Source organism: Microtus oregoni, unplaced genomic scaffold (assembly GCF_018167655.1).
Source record: "Microtus oregoni isolate MIOR12 unplaced genomic scaffold, Mior012 000014F_ref0000157, whole genome shotgun sequence".
Lineage (NCBI taxonomy): Eukaryota > Metazoa > Chordata > Mammalia > Rodentia > Cricetidae > Microtus > Microtus oregoni.
The window spans coordinates 44,170,253-44,184,656 of record NW_024543073.1 but is presented as its reverse complement, the minus strand read 5'-3'; positions in this window follow the sequence as shown (position 1 = coordinate 44,184,656).

Genomic DNA, 14,404 nt, shown 5'->3' with positions numbered 1-14,404 from the left:
GTGATTTGGGCATGATGAAAAGAATCAATCTATCCAAGACACAAATATGGCAACGAGTATTGAGGTTGCCATTTTGGAGTTTTCTTAATGCTTCCCATGGCTTGTGGGGACAAATCAGCTCCTTTACCTTTTGTCCTGTTCTGGTTAGAATCCGTTTTCCATTGCTTAGAAGGACACATTATAAGACTAGCTCGCCTAAATTATCTTGATTCATCTTTTTGCATTTGGAATTGGTTTGTTTGTTTTAGAGCAGGTTAAAGTGTGCAAGAAAAGTAAACCAGAATTGAGTTGTTTCTACACGCTCCCTTTCCACCCCCCTCCACTCTCAGTGTCTCCCATTACCCTTTGGCTCAGGGCAGCACATTTGGTGCAGGGACTGGACCAAGGCTAACATGGCTTCATTACTAAAGTTTAAACTTTACATCGGGACTCACCCCCTGTGCTCTACATCCTGTGGGTTTTAGCAGGTGTATAATGCCACATAACCTCCAATATCGTCATTCAGGAGAGGTCCCAGCTCAAAAGCTCTATCACCTCTCTTCTCTTCCCTCCTCTCTCAGCCCACCTCTGTCCCTCAGACCCCTTGGCTTATCTTTTCACACAATACAAATACAGATGTTCTGGCTAGTTTTAAGTCAGCTTCCACAAGCTAGAGTCCTTTGAGAGGAGGGAACTAGAGTTGAGAAAAATGTTTCTGTAAGATCAGGCTGTAGACAACAAAATAGACGGGAGAGGGTCCAAACTGTTGTAAGTGGGACCATCCGTGGGCTGGTGGTCCTGGGTTCTATAAGAAAGCAGGCTGAACAATCTATGAAGAGAAGTAAGCACCCCTCCACGGCCTCTGCATCAGCTCCTGCCTCCAGGTTCCTGCCCTGTTTGAGTTCCTGTCCTGACTTCCTTCAGTGATGATTTGATTGTGACACAGAAGTGGAAGCCAAATAAACCCTTTCCTCCCCAAGTTGCTTTGGACAACGGTGTTTCATTGCAGCAATAGTAACTCCAAGACAGTGAACGCCCCCCTGTTACGTGGTATTAACTGCCAGAAGCACGCCATGAGATGTAGAGATAAATAAATGCAATGGAATATTTGGTGAGGACTCAGCAGACAAAGTAACTCAGGGCTCAGGAGTCAGCATGAGCGCAGACGTTGTGAGCCCTTTTCAAGTCTGTGGAAATAAGACAGGAGTCTAGCATCATAACAAGAAACAGCAGCGTTACCTCTGCATTGTGTTAAGTCAGTAAGTATTACTTCCCATTCAAAAAGGTACACCTACCCAGGGACTGGAGGTCTTGCTCAGGGTTAGTGTACCTACCTACCGTGAGGTAGGACTGAGTTTCCATCCCCAGCACTGCAACTATAAATAATAACCAAACGAATACTTAAATCCATCCAACGAATCTTAAAGGACTAACATAATGAACTAAGTGGACATGGGTCCAAATAGCCAAGCTAAGCGTGCATATAGACTAGCCTGCACCCTGCATTCTTCTTCCCAGTGCTGCTAGCCCCTGGCACAGTATGGAGGTGGCACTCTATGCCTGAACTGAGGGAACACTCTGTGAAGCTCATGGAACTTCCAATCTAGTGATTCTGAGTTGGTCAGAACTAGTGCTGTGCCATCTCCACTGATTTTACCTGACACTTGAAACAAGCAAAGTTACATCAGAACACACATCTACCACACGCGCACTGATTGGTTCTGAAGTGGTAGTGAGGTCTTCCTATTTTAATATTCCCCAGTGGTTTTTAAATAGCTCTCCATGCGCTAGTGTTTCTGTCATTCTTTTTCTCTGAGTAGTAACAAAGATGACCCAGGGTCTATATTTGGTCAGCATTGTGCTCTGTACCTTTTTATTTTTATAATAAAACCAAGAAAAGCCTCAGCTCTGAAAATAAGAAAATAATAAAGGATGCAGAATGCTTGCCTGTGTAAGGCTGGTCTTCCGTAAGGAAGCAGACTAGCACACTTCCTTTGTCTCCCCTCCTTCCCTAAGCTTTGGCATCAGGATTATTCAGTAGAGTCTATCAAATGTGTTTGTTCCTGGGAGGAATTAAGCCAGGAGCTTCCATGCCAACTTGAAATAGAATCAGAGGAGTCATGGAACCTCCCCAGAGCAAAAAAGAGAATTCCAAAGATTTTTCCTTTTTAGTTCAAAACTACCATCCCCTTATCTGGTCGATGATCAATGCTCACTTCAATGTGATTCTGTGATGGCAGATACAAGTATGTGTTTGGTGTTGTGTAATAGATTTGTCCCAGATGGGAGTTAACCTTGCCCAGACTATGTACTACCCCAGTGTCAGCCAAGTCACTGGCCCAAGCCCCTCCAGGGCACAGCCCTGACTCACTCCGTTTACACATTTTTCCCCAGAATACAGCCACTTCTCCATCAACTGTAGCTCTCTACTTATCCTCAAGCTTAACTAGTAAGTCCAAAGATGGAAAATCTACCAACACACATGTGTGTGCATGCTTGTGTGTGCGTGTGTGTGCATATATGCATGTGTGTATGTGTGCGCAGTGTGTGTGTGTGTGTGTGTGTGTGTGTGTGTGTGTGTGTGTGTGTGCAAGAGAAGGCTTGGTGCATTTAATAGACTGTAAATCAACAAGGGGAACGAACCAGGCTTGTAAGCAGTTGTGGGAGAGAACCTGTAGATGGCATCGGCCACCAGCTGACCCGAGAAAGACAGTTCAAGAGAAAAGCATCCCGTGTTTCTGAGACAGAAGAACTGAGGTTGGCGAAAGGAAAAGACCCTATGTGGAGACAAAACAAAGACAACTGATATATCAAGGTCTCCAGGAAGTGAGAGCAGGATACAACAGCCAAACTCCAGAAGGGTGATCCTCTCTGCCGACAACAAACAGCTATATTTTCCTGAATCCCTTGTCTTCCGGCTCTAGTTAGAGACTAAGGACAGGAAGGAGACTTTTCTGCCATTTAAAGACATGGACCAGTAAGATGGCTCAGCAGGTAAAGGCACTTGCCCCAAGCCTGGCGATTCAGGGTCAGCCCAGGAACCCTTGTAGACATAGAGAGTCCAGCTCCTCCAAGTTGTCCTCTGACCTCCACACACCCATGATATACAGGATCCCCCTCTGTATAACAACAGCAACAATAATAATAATCCTTCTTAGGATAAAATATGCCTAAACATTGAAAAGATAACCAAAAGTCACCTTCATGAACGCTTACTTTGCCTGAATCAACCTCTGGCTGGGGTGGGAGTGACAGGTTGGAGGGAGCTAATCTACAACTGGGATCAGAACAAATCTTAGAGACTGTGGCTGATGACCACGGATGCTCTGGTCTATAATGTATAAGGTGACCAGGAAGTGTGTGTGCCTGCATGTACAAGCACTATAGGTTTTTATACGAGTTTTGATCTCCCTCAATCTCCCTTTTAGCTTCACACACGCCAGGAAAGCACTCGAGCACCAAGCTACAGTCACAACTGAAATATTCTCAACAACAACTGTTACAAAAACTGTAAGAGCATTCAATTACACATCTATATTTTTTTGCAGAACTGAGAGGGATGATGAACATCCAGTTGCTGAAGATCTATCTGTACGATGATGCCTTAGTACCCCATGACAGCCCACACGGATGCTCTTTCTCAGTATCCTGAGTCCGTCTGCGATGGTGATATCAGAGATGAAGCCCTGAAGCAGTCTAGCTTCCTATATCTGTCCTTGGAGAATCTGTCGTGATGTGGACTGTTTTCTAACTACCCCTCCCTCCCTAGGCAGCACATTCCCCAGTATGCTTGAGTCTGGTGTTCATTAGGCAGGAGAGATCCTGGAGTTACAACTTTCTCTACACTGTCTCTGTTTCTCAGATTTCATAACATTTGTAGATATCCAGTAAGTCCGTTCTACACTGCAAAGTTCTTTAGAAACTGCTAGGCTGTACAGTCGCACGTGTCTACAGGCTGCCTGGTATCAAAAGGATATTTCCAGCCAAACCACAGAGGGCTCAAAGGAGCTCCATCTACTGGATTCTGAGCCAGCTGAGACAAAATGATGGTTTAAGTTCCAACCGTCACCCATCATCCCCACAGACTAGCTCGGTACTACAGGAAGTGCTTTGTGGTTATACTTACGTAATCTCAACCAGGAATTATGATATATGACGTACAATTTACAAGTTCTTGCCTCTGTTATTATACAGGATGCAACAAGAAAAAAGCGGTCAGTTTAAATGTTAACTCCCCAGAGGAAACATCCGGTCACAGGAAGGTTTTTTTTTTTCTCTCACTTAATAATGGGTATGTATCATTTGTGTCCCCTCATTACGCAAAAGACATAGTTGCTTTATGGTTTATAGTTGGGACAGTTTATTATACTGTTCCCACTGCCTCATGTAATTCTGGGTGGCACAAAGTGTGCGCTCAATGTGTAGACATTAATGACTTTAAATTGAGGGGACACAATACAGGATATGAGTAGGAGTCTACCTAAGCATTCCTCAAGTCTGCCTTTAATCCACGTTGAATCTTTCTTATCTAAGAGTCTTGAGCCAGAAATATGTTAGATTTTGGAGTTTCCATGGGCTGTGCATATTTGCATAAAATTTAGTTGAACTTCCATAATTCAAATTTCTGAAACCTCAAATGCTTCAAAATCTGAGATATTTTGAACATGTTTTTTTATGTTTTTTTCTTTTTTATTTAATTTATTTAATTAAAAATTATTTATTTATTTATTAAGGATTTCTGCCTGCTCCCTGCAACCGCTTCCCATTTCCCTCCCCCTCCCCCATCAAGTCCCCCTCCCTCATCTGCTCGAAGAGCAATCAGGGTTCCCTGACCTGTGGGAAGCCCAAGGACTGCCCACCTCTATCCAGGTCTCATAAGGTGAGCATCCAAACTGCCTAGGCTCCCACAAAGCCAGTACGTGCATTAGGATCAAAAACCCACTGCCATTGTTCTTGAGATCTCAGTAGTCCTCATTGTCCGCTATGTTCAGCTAGTCCGGATTTATCCCATGCTTTTTCAGACCTAGGCCAGCTGGCCTTGGTGAGTTCCCGATAGAACATCTCCATTGTCTCAGTGTGTGGGTGTACCCCTCGCGGTCCTGAGTTCCTTGCTCGTGCTCCGTCTCCTTCTGCTCCTGATTTGGACCTTGAGATTTCTGTCCGGTGCTCCAATGTGTGTCTCTGTCTCTGTCTCCTTTCATCGCCTGATGAAGGTTAATATTCATGAGGATGCCTATGTGTTTGTCTTTGGATTCACCTTCTTATTTAGCTTCTCTAGGAACATGAATTATAAGCTCAATGTCCTTTATTTATGGCTAGAAACCAAATATGAGTGAGTACATCCCATGTTCCTCTTTTTGGGTCTGGCTTACCTCACTCAGGATAGTGTTTTCTATTTCCATTCATTTGTATGTAAAATTCAAGAAGTCCTTGTTTTTTACTGCTGAGTAATACTCTAATATATATATATTCCATACTTTCTTCATCCATTCTTCCATTGAAGGGCATCTAGGTTGTTTCCAGGTTCTGGCTATTACAAACAATGCTGCCATGAACATAGTTGAGCATATACTTTTGTTGTATGATAAGGCCTCTCTTGGCTATATTCCCAAGAGTGGTATTGCTGGATCCAGGGGTAGGTTGATCCCGAATTTCCTGAGAAACCGAAACACTGCTTTCCAGAGTGGTTGCACAAGTTTGCATTCCCACCAGCAATGGATGAGTGTACCCCTTTCTCCACAACCTCTCCAGCAAAGGCTATCATTGGTGTTTTTTATTCTAGCCATTCTGACAGGTGTAAGATGGTATCTTAAAGTTGTCTTGATTTGCATTTCCCTGATCGCTAAGGAAGTTGAGCATGACCTTAAGTGTCTTTTGGCCATTTGAACTTCTTCTGTTGAGAATTCTCTGTTCAGCTCTGTGCCCCATTTTATAATTGGGTTGATTAGCCTTTTGCGGTCTAGTTTCTTGAGTTCTTTATATATTTTGGAGATCAGACCTTTGTCAGTTGCGGGGTTGGTGAAGATCTTCTCCCAGTCAGTGGGTTGCCTTTATGTCTTAGTGACAGTGTCCTTTGCTTTACAGAAGCTTCTCAGCCTCAGGAGGTCCCATTTATTCAATGATGCCCTTAGTGTTTGTGCTGCTGGGGTTATACGTAGGAAGTGGTCTCCTGTGCCCATGTAGTGTAGAGTACTTCCTACTTTCTCTTCTATCAGGTTCAGTGTGTTCGGACTGATATTGAGGTCTCTAATCCATTTGGACTTGAGTTTTGTGCATGGTGATAGATATGGATCTATTTTCATTCTTCTACAGATTGACATCCAGTTTTGCCAGCACCATTTGTTGAAGATGCTCTCTTTTTTCCATTGTATACTTTTAGCTCCTTTATCGAAAATCAGGTGTTCATAGGTTTGTGGGTTAAAGTCAGGGTCTTCTATCCGATTCCATTGGTCAACTTCTCTGTTTTTATGCCAATACCAAGCTGTTTTCAATACTGTAGCTCTGTAATAGAGTTTGAAGTCAGGGATGGTAATGCCTCCAGACAATCCTTTATTGTATAAGATTGTTTTGGCTATCCTGGGTTTTTTGTTTTTCCATATAAAGTTGATTATTGTCTTCTCCAGATCTGTGAAGAATTTTGATGGGATTTTGATGGGGATTGCATTGAATTTATAGATTGCTTTTGGTAGAATTGCCATTTTTACTATGTTGATCCTCCCAATCCAAGAGTAAGGGAGGTCCTTCCATTTTCTGGTGTCTTCTTCAATTTCTTTCTTCAAAGACTTATAGTTCTTGTCAAATAGATCTTTCACTTCCTTGGTCAGAGTTACCCCAAGATATTTTATGCTATTTGTGGCTATCGTGAAAGGTGAAGCTTCTCTGATTTCCCTCTCTGCTTCCTTATCCTTAGTGTATAGGAAGGCAACTGATTTTTTGGAGTTGATCTTGTATCCTGCCACATTACTAAAGGTGTTTATCAGCTGTAGGAGTTCTTTGGTAGAATTTTTGGAGTCGCTTATGTATACTATCATATCATCTGCAAATAACGAAAGCTTAACTTCTTCCTTTCCAATACGAATCCCCTTGATCTCCTTATGTTGTCTTATTGCTATTGCTAGAACTTCAAACACTATGTTGAAGAGGTATGGAGAGAGTGGACATCCTTGTCGTGTTCCTGATTTTAGTGGGATGGCTTTGAGTTTTTCTCCGTTTAATTTAATGTTAGCTGTTGGCTTGCTGTAAATAGCTTTTATTATATTTAGGTAGGACCCTTGTATCCCTATTCTCTCCAAGACCTTTATCATAAAGGGGTGTTGAATTTTGTCGAATGCTTTTTCAGCATCTAATGAAATGATCACATGGTTTTTTTCTTTCAGTTTATTTATATGGTGGATTACATTGATAGATTTTCGTATGTTGAACCAGCCCTGCATCTCTGGGATGAAGCCTACTTGATCATAATGGATAATTTTTCTTATGGGTTCTTGGATTCGGTTTGCCAGTATTTTATTGAGAATATTTGCGTCGATGTTCATGAGTGAGATAGGTCTGTAATTCTCTTTCTTGGTTGGGTCTTTGTGTGGTTTTGGTATCAGGGTAACTGTAGCTTCATAAAAGGAATTTGGCAATGACTCTTCTGTTTCTATATTGTGAAATACATTAAGGAGTATAAGTATTAGTTCTTCTTGGAAGTTCTGGTAGAATTCTGCATTGAAACCATCTGGTCCTGGGTTTTTTTTCGAAGGGAGATTTTTGATAACCATTTCTAATTCTTCTCGAGTAGATCATTCACCTGGTCTTGGTTTAGCTTTGGTATATGGTACTTATTTTAAAAAAATGTCCATTTCTTTTGTATTTTCCAGTTTTGTGGCATACAGGCTTTTGTAGTAAGATCTAATGATTCTCTGAATTTCCTCTGTGTCTGTGGTTATGTCCCCCTTTTCATTTCTGATCTTATTTATTTGCGTGTTCTCTCTCTGTCGTTTAATTAGTTTGGATAGGGGTTTGTCGATCTTGTTGATTTTCTCCAAGAACCAGCTTTTTGTTTCATTGATTCTTTGGACTGTTTTCTGTGTTTCTATTTTGTTGATTTCAGCCCTCAATTTTATTTTTTCCAGTCTTCTACTTCTCCTGGGTGCGTCTGCTTCTTTTTTTTTCTAGAGCTTTCAGGTGTGTTGTTAAGTCCCCAATGTATGCATTCTCCGTTTTCTTTAAGTGGGCACTTAGTGCTATGAACTTTCCTCTTAGCACTGCTTTCATTGTGTCCCATAGGTTTGAGTATGTTGTCCCTTTATTTTCATTAAATTCAAGGAAGACTTTAATTTCTTTCTTGATTTCTTCCTTGACCCAGGTGGGGTTCAGTAGTTGACTGTTCAGTTTCCATGAGTTTGTCGGTTTTTTTGGGGGTAGTACGGTTGTTGCCTTCTAACTTTAATCCGTGGTGATCTGATAAGACACAGGTGGACACTGATACTTTTTTGTATCTGTGGAGGTTTCCTTTGTTTCCGAGTATGTGGTCAATTTTTCAGAAGGTTCCATGAGCTGCAGAGAAGAAGGTATATTCTTTCCTATTTGGGTGGAATGTTCTATAGATGTCTGTTAAGTCCATTTGCTTCATTACCTCCAATAATTCTCTTAATTCTCTATTAGGTTTCTGCCTGATTGACCTGTCCCTTGGAGAGAGAGGTGTGTTGAAGTCTCCTACTACTAGTGTGTGTGGTTTGATGTCTGCCTTGAGTTCTAGTAATATTTCTTTTACATAAGTAGGTGCTTTTATATTGGGGGCGTAGATATTCAGGATTGAGACGTCATCCTGATGAATTGTTCCTGTTATGAGTATAAAGTGACCATCTCGGTCTCTTCTGATTAATTTTAGTTTGAAGTCAGTTTTGTTAGAAATTAGTATGGCCACACCTGCTTTTTTCTTAGGACAATTTGCTTGAAACACCTTTTCCCAACCCTTTACTCTGAGTAGGTGCCTGTCTTTGTGGTTGAGATGTGTTTCTTGCAAACAGCAGAATGTTGGATCCTGTTTTCGTATCCAATCTTTTAGCCTGTGCCTTTTTATAGGTGAATTGAGCCCATTAATATTAAGTGATATTAATGACCAGTGGTTGTTTACTCCGGTTATTCTTATTGCTTTAGGTAGTAGAGATTGTGTGTCTCCCTTCTTTGAGATGTGCTGGTGAAGGGTCACTAGATGCCTGGGTGTCACTAGAGGCAGTGTTGGCAGTGTTGGATTCCTTGGGTTGCGATTTTCCTTCTATTACTTTCTGTAGGGCTGGATTTGTGGCTTCGTATTGTTTAAATTTGTTCTTATCCTGGAATGTTTTGTTTTCTCCATTGATATTGAACGATAGCTTGGCTGGGTATAGTAGTTTGGGTTTGCATCCATGGTCTCTTAGCTTCTGCAGTACCTCTATCCAGGACCTTCTGGCTTTCATAGTTTCCATAGAGAAATCAGGTGTAAGTCTGATCGGTTTACCTTTATAAGCTACTTGCCCTTTTTCCTTTGCAGCTCTTAATATTCTTTCTTTAACCTGTATATTTTGTGTTTTGATTATTATATGGCAAGGAGATGTTTTTCTTTGATCCAGTCTGTTTGGTGTTCTGTATGCTTCTTGAATATTTAAATGAATATCTTTCTTTAAGTTGGGAAAGTTTTCTTCCATAATTTTGTTGAAAATATTTTCTGGGCCTTTGAGCTGTGACTCTTCTCCTTCTTCTATTCCTATTATTCTTAGGTTTGGTTTTTTTATTGTGTCCCATATTTCCTGAATGTTTTGTGTTGTGAATTTGTTGGCTTTGCTGTTTTCTTTGATCTGTTCATTTATTTTCTCTATGGTGTCCTCAGCATCTGAGATTCTTTCTTCTAGCTCTTGTATTCTATTGATTATGCTTGTTTCTGTAGACTCTGCTCGTTGACCTAGATTTTCCATGTCCAGCTGGTCCTAAGTTTGTATTTTCTTCCTTGCCTTCATTTCAGTTTTCAATTCTTGAACTGTTTCCATTACCTGTTTGATCGTTTTTTCTTGGTTTCCCAGGGTATCATGTACGTATTTACTCATTTCTTCAAACTTTTTGTTATACTTCTCATCCATTTCTATAAGGGCGTTTTTTACATGTTGTTTAAGGGACTCTATTGTCTTCATAAAGTCAATTTTTTTCCACTTCTTCTGTGTTAGGTTGTTCAAATACTTCTGTTGTAAGATCATTGGGTTCTGGTGTTTTCATGTTGTTTTTCAGATTATTGGGTGAATTCTTGCCTTGGCGCCTGCCCATCTCCTCCTATTGATCCTATCTAATGGGTCTTTTAAAAACCGGATCAGGTTTCCCTGCTGGCCAAGGGTTCCGCTTACAAAATGCCCTCACTCTGTTTCCTGGTTCCTGCCGCAGGCCAAGAACCCTCTCACCCCTCCGAAGGGTCTTCAGGACAGGACCAGGCTCCCCGTGTGCCAGTGACCTGACCAACCAAAGGCCTACCTCTTTGATTCAATTGTAGTTGGGCGATCTGCTCTCCTTATTGCATGCCTGTCCCCGCCTCTGTGCGTCTGGCCGCTGTGCCGCCTCCTATTTTGAACATCTTACAGCCCTGGAAGTTTTTGGTTCTCAGATTTTCTGATTAAAGAGACTCAGCCTGTATCTGAATAAGCAATTCTGTAGAGCGGGCAAGAAATAAATGACAGTAAAGAGGTTTTGATTGTTACCCTGGCCTTTACTGCAAGGCCTTTCTTATTGATTTGATACTGTTCTAATGAATGAATGTTGGAAGGAGCCACTGCTTGTTGGTTCCCAGATGCCCAGCTAGCTTAGACCTGAAATAATCACACAAAAACTGTATTAATTAAATGACTGCTTGGCCCATTATCCCTACCTTCTTATTGGCTAGCTCTTAAAAATTAATTTAACCCATTTCTATTAATCTGTATATCACCACGAGGTTTCAGCAAAGTTTCAGCACATCTGTCTGTGGCTGCAGCTCCATGGCTTCTCTCTGACTCCACCCTTCTTTCTCCCAGCATACAGCCTAGCTTTCCCTGCCTAATTCCATTCTTTCCTGCTATATGTTCAAAGCAGTTCTTTGTTCATTAACCAATAAAAGCAGCACATAGTCAGAAATACTTCCCACACCATTTCCCCTTTTCTGTTTAAACAAAATGGAAGGCTTTAACTTTAACATAGTAAAATTACATATAACAAAACAATTATCAAGCAAGAATTACAGTTACAATATTTATATCTACTTTATCTTTTATAATAACTAAGGAAAACTATAACTATAAATTCTTCAACTTCATCAAAGACTCCAGAAGGATATATTACCTAAGTAAACAGGAAGTACATTGTTAGCAACTTCCAAAACTCTAGAATTAACAGAGACATCTCACTGTCTGAACAGTCACCCAAAGTTCTTCTGTACCATTGGGTCATCTATCTTCTGCTTACAGGTCCATAGTATCCAGCAGACTTTTCCATGAAGCAGGAAATTTCAAAGACAGTTCCACCTATATTGGCAGTTTATTAGTCACTTTCTTCTGTGTTCTGCAGAATGTCTAGCAAACTCTTTCATGAAGCAGGAACCCCAAAGGACCATCTCACCTTTAGGCAAGTTCAGCAGTCATTTCTCTGTGGGTCCTTCATGTTCAGTTAAGCAGTCCAGGGAAGGGCAGTTTCTTGCCCAAATGGCTAGCAGACTCCATAAGGAGTCTCTTTGATGCCCATCTTCCTCTCAAAGTAATTGGTACTGCCAATTACTGCCAATTGGTATTGTCATGAAAAGTCCTAAGGCATTAAAACATTTTAAGTACCATACTCTGTAGTCTTTGAAAGGTTTGAAGAATATCTACCCATCTGAAATACATCTCTGTACACCTTGAAAACCTAACTAACATAACTACAAGCTTAACTTTTATAGATGACTCTCTATTTGCCTATATTTCTTAATTATTCATTACATTTTTAATGAGCTGCACAACCACAATGCCTTAATCAAGAGCAGAAATATACATAAAACAAATTTGACCCAAAACTTATTATCAATAAACCAAGATCCACACCAATGCAAAGTTTCGATCTCTATAGCATGTAAAGAAACATTAACAAACAATATTTGGGAATATGGGTGGAGTTTTTATCCAAACTTCTTCCTGCTGTTTATTGGGTGAAGTAATTTTTTGAGGGTAATCAAGGCGAGCTTTCAGGGGGTCTTGTTCCATCAAGCCGTATTTGTCTGGAAGCACTCCACAGGGTCTCATCTTTTGTGGAAACAAAAGAAGATCATTTGGCCAAAGCAACATATCCATAGACCCACATTCTAGAGTCAAGATACCTTTATAATATACATGCTGGTTAAGCTTAGTAGCCCATACAATGAAATGTCTCTCTGTACTTAGCTCCTTCACAGTCAAAAAATTCAAAGCAAACACAGTAATATACATAATCCAGACTCTCTGTGAATTGTCCATTTTTACATGGCTTATTTTTCTTTACTCCTTTTAAGCTATGACTATAGGTACTCTGTCTCCTTAAAGACTTTACCATTTTTTTTAAAAAGCATTAACTTTATTTAGGACTTTCTATACCTTTTTCTTCTCTCTTCTATGCCTACATACATTTATCCAACATGTGACTCATCTAGATTTGTCGTTTTTGCATATCTGTAATTTTTTACTGTCCAGGAGCGCATTTTAAAATGTTCAGCACTTCTTACAACTTAAGCAGCGTCATTACTAGGGTATATACAGTACTTCATGTTTGCCCCATCCAGCCCAGCATGCCTCTGAGCCTTGCACATTACCCCACTTCCAGGCACACAGCTGGTCCATGTTGCCACCAAGCAAGCTGCAGCACATTGCTCACAAACCCCATCCAAATGCTCGGTTTCCCAAAAGAGTCAGAGTTTGTGCTAGCAACACAGCCCATGGCTGGGAAGCTGCCATTTTGAAACCACACAGCTGCTACCACTGAATCAGTAAGACCTCTCTTAAAGGAACTGCAGCATGCCACTAGCAAACAACAAGAAGCTGTATTAAACTCTGTGTTTTTGTGTCTAGAATTCCTTTTCAAGCCCTCTCAGGTTTTAAGTGGATTTTAGTCAATCATGTTGGCACCAATTTGTTGGAAGGAGGCACTGCTTGTTGGTTCCCCAGATAGCTTGGACTAGAAATTAATACAGAAACTGTATTAATTAAATTACTGCTTGGCCCATTAGCTCTAGCTTCTTATTGGCTAACTCTTACAAATTAATTTAATCCATTTCTATTAATCTGTATATCATTGCGAGGTTGTGGCTTACCAGCAAAGTTTCAGCATTTCTGTCTCTGGTGGCAGTTTCATGGTGTCTCTCTGTCTCTGCCCTCTCTCTCCCAGCATACAACCTAGCTTTCCCTGCCTAGTTCTCTTCTTCCCTGCCATAGGCTCAAAGCAGTTCTTTATTCATTAACCAATAAAAGCAACACATAGACAGAAAGACCTCCCACACCAAATGAAGAATTTCTTTTCTACTAAATTATTGTTGTTTTGGTTTGGGGTGGTGTTTTGCTTGTTTGTTTGTTTGTTTGTTTGAGATAGGGTCTTATGCAGCCCAAACTGGCCTTGGATTCAGTAAGTAGCCAAGGATGACCTTGGATTTCTGATCCTTCTGTCTCCACCTCTCTAACTCTGGGTTTATAAGTAAATGACACCATCACGTCATGAAATGCTGAGGACAGAACTCTGACCTTAAAGATCACAAAGGAAGCACTCCACCAACTGAGCACATCAGAGCCTAGTCATTGGAGAGTGGTTGGGAAAACTGTGAGCTTAACCCCAATTTCAACAAAGCAGGTACCTAGTTACATACCCATAATGATCTATATTCTGGGCTTCAAAGAAGTATTGAGGCCAGAGATGGAACTCTGGTATGATACAATTATCTGTATTCTGTCAATTATATTTTAAATAAATGCTGATTGGTCAGTAGCCAGGCAGGAAGTATAGGTGGGACAACCATATAAGAAATAGAGATGGGTCAATGAGAACAGGATAACTCTGGGAAAAGGAACACTTGATCTGCAGTCCTGGCCCGGCCACAGAAGAAGCAAGATGTAACTGCCTCACTGAATAAGGTACTAAGCCACGTGGTTAGCATAGACCAGAATAATGGGCTAATATAAGTTATGAGTTAATAAGAAGCCTGGGCTAATGGGTCAATCAGTTTATTGTTAATGTAGACTCTCTGTGTGATTTCTTTGGAACTTAACGGCTGTGGGAACTGGGTGGGACAGAAACTCTGACAACGGAACTCACTGATGGAGAGCTTGCCTGGCATACTCAAGACTCTGAGTTCAATTCCCAGCCCTCCAATTCCTTTTTGTGCAACTTCTGGCTTTCACTACTTCTGGATTTCGTATGTTCCTTTAAATTTATTTATTTATTCATTGATGAT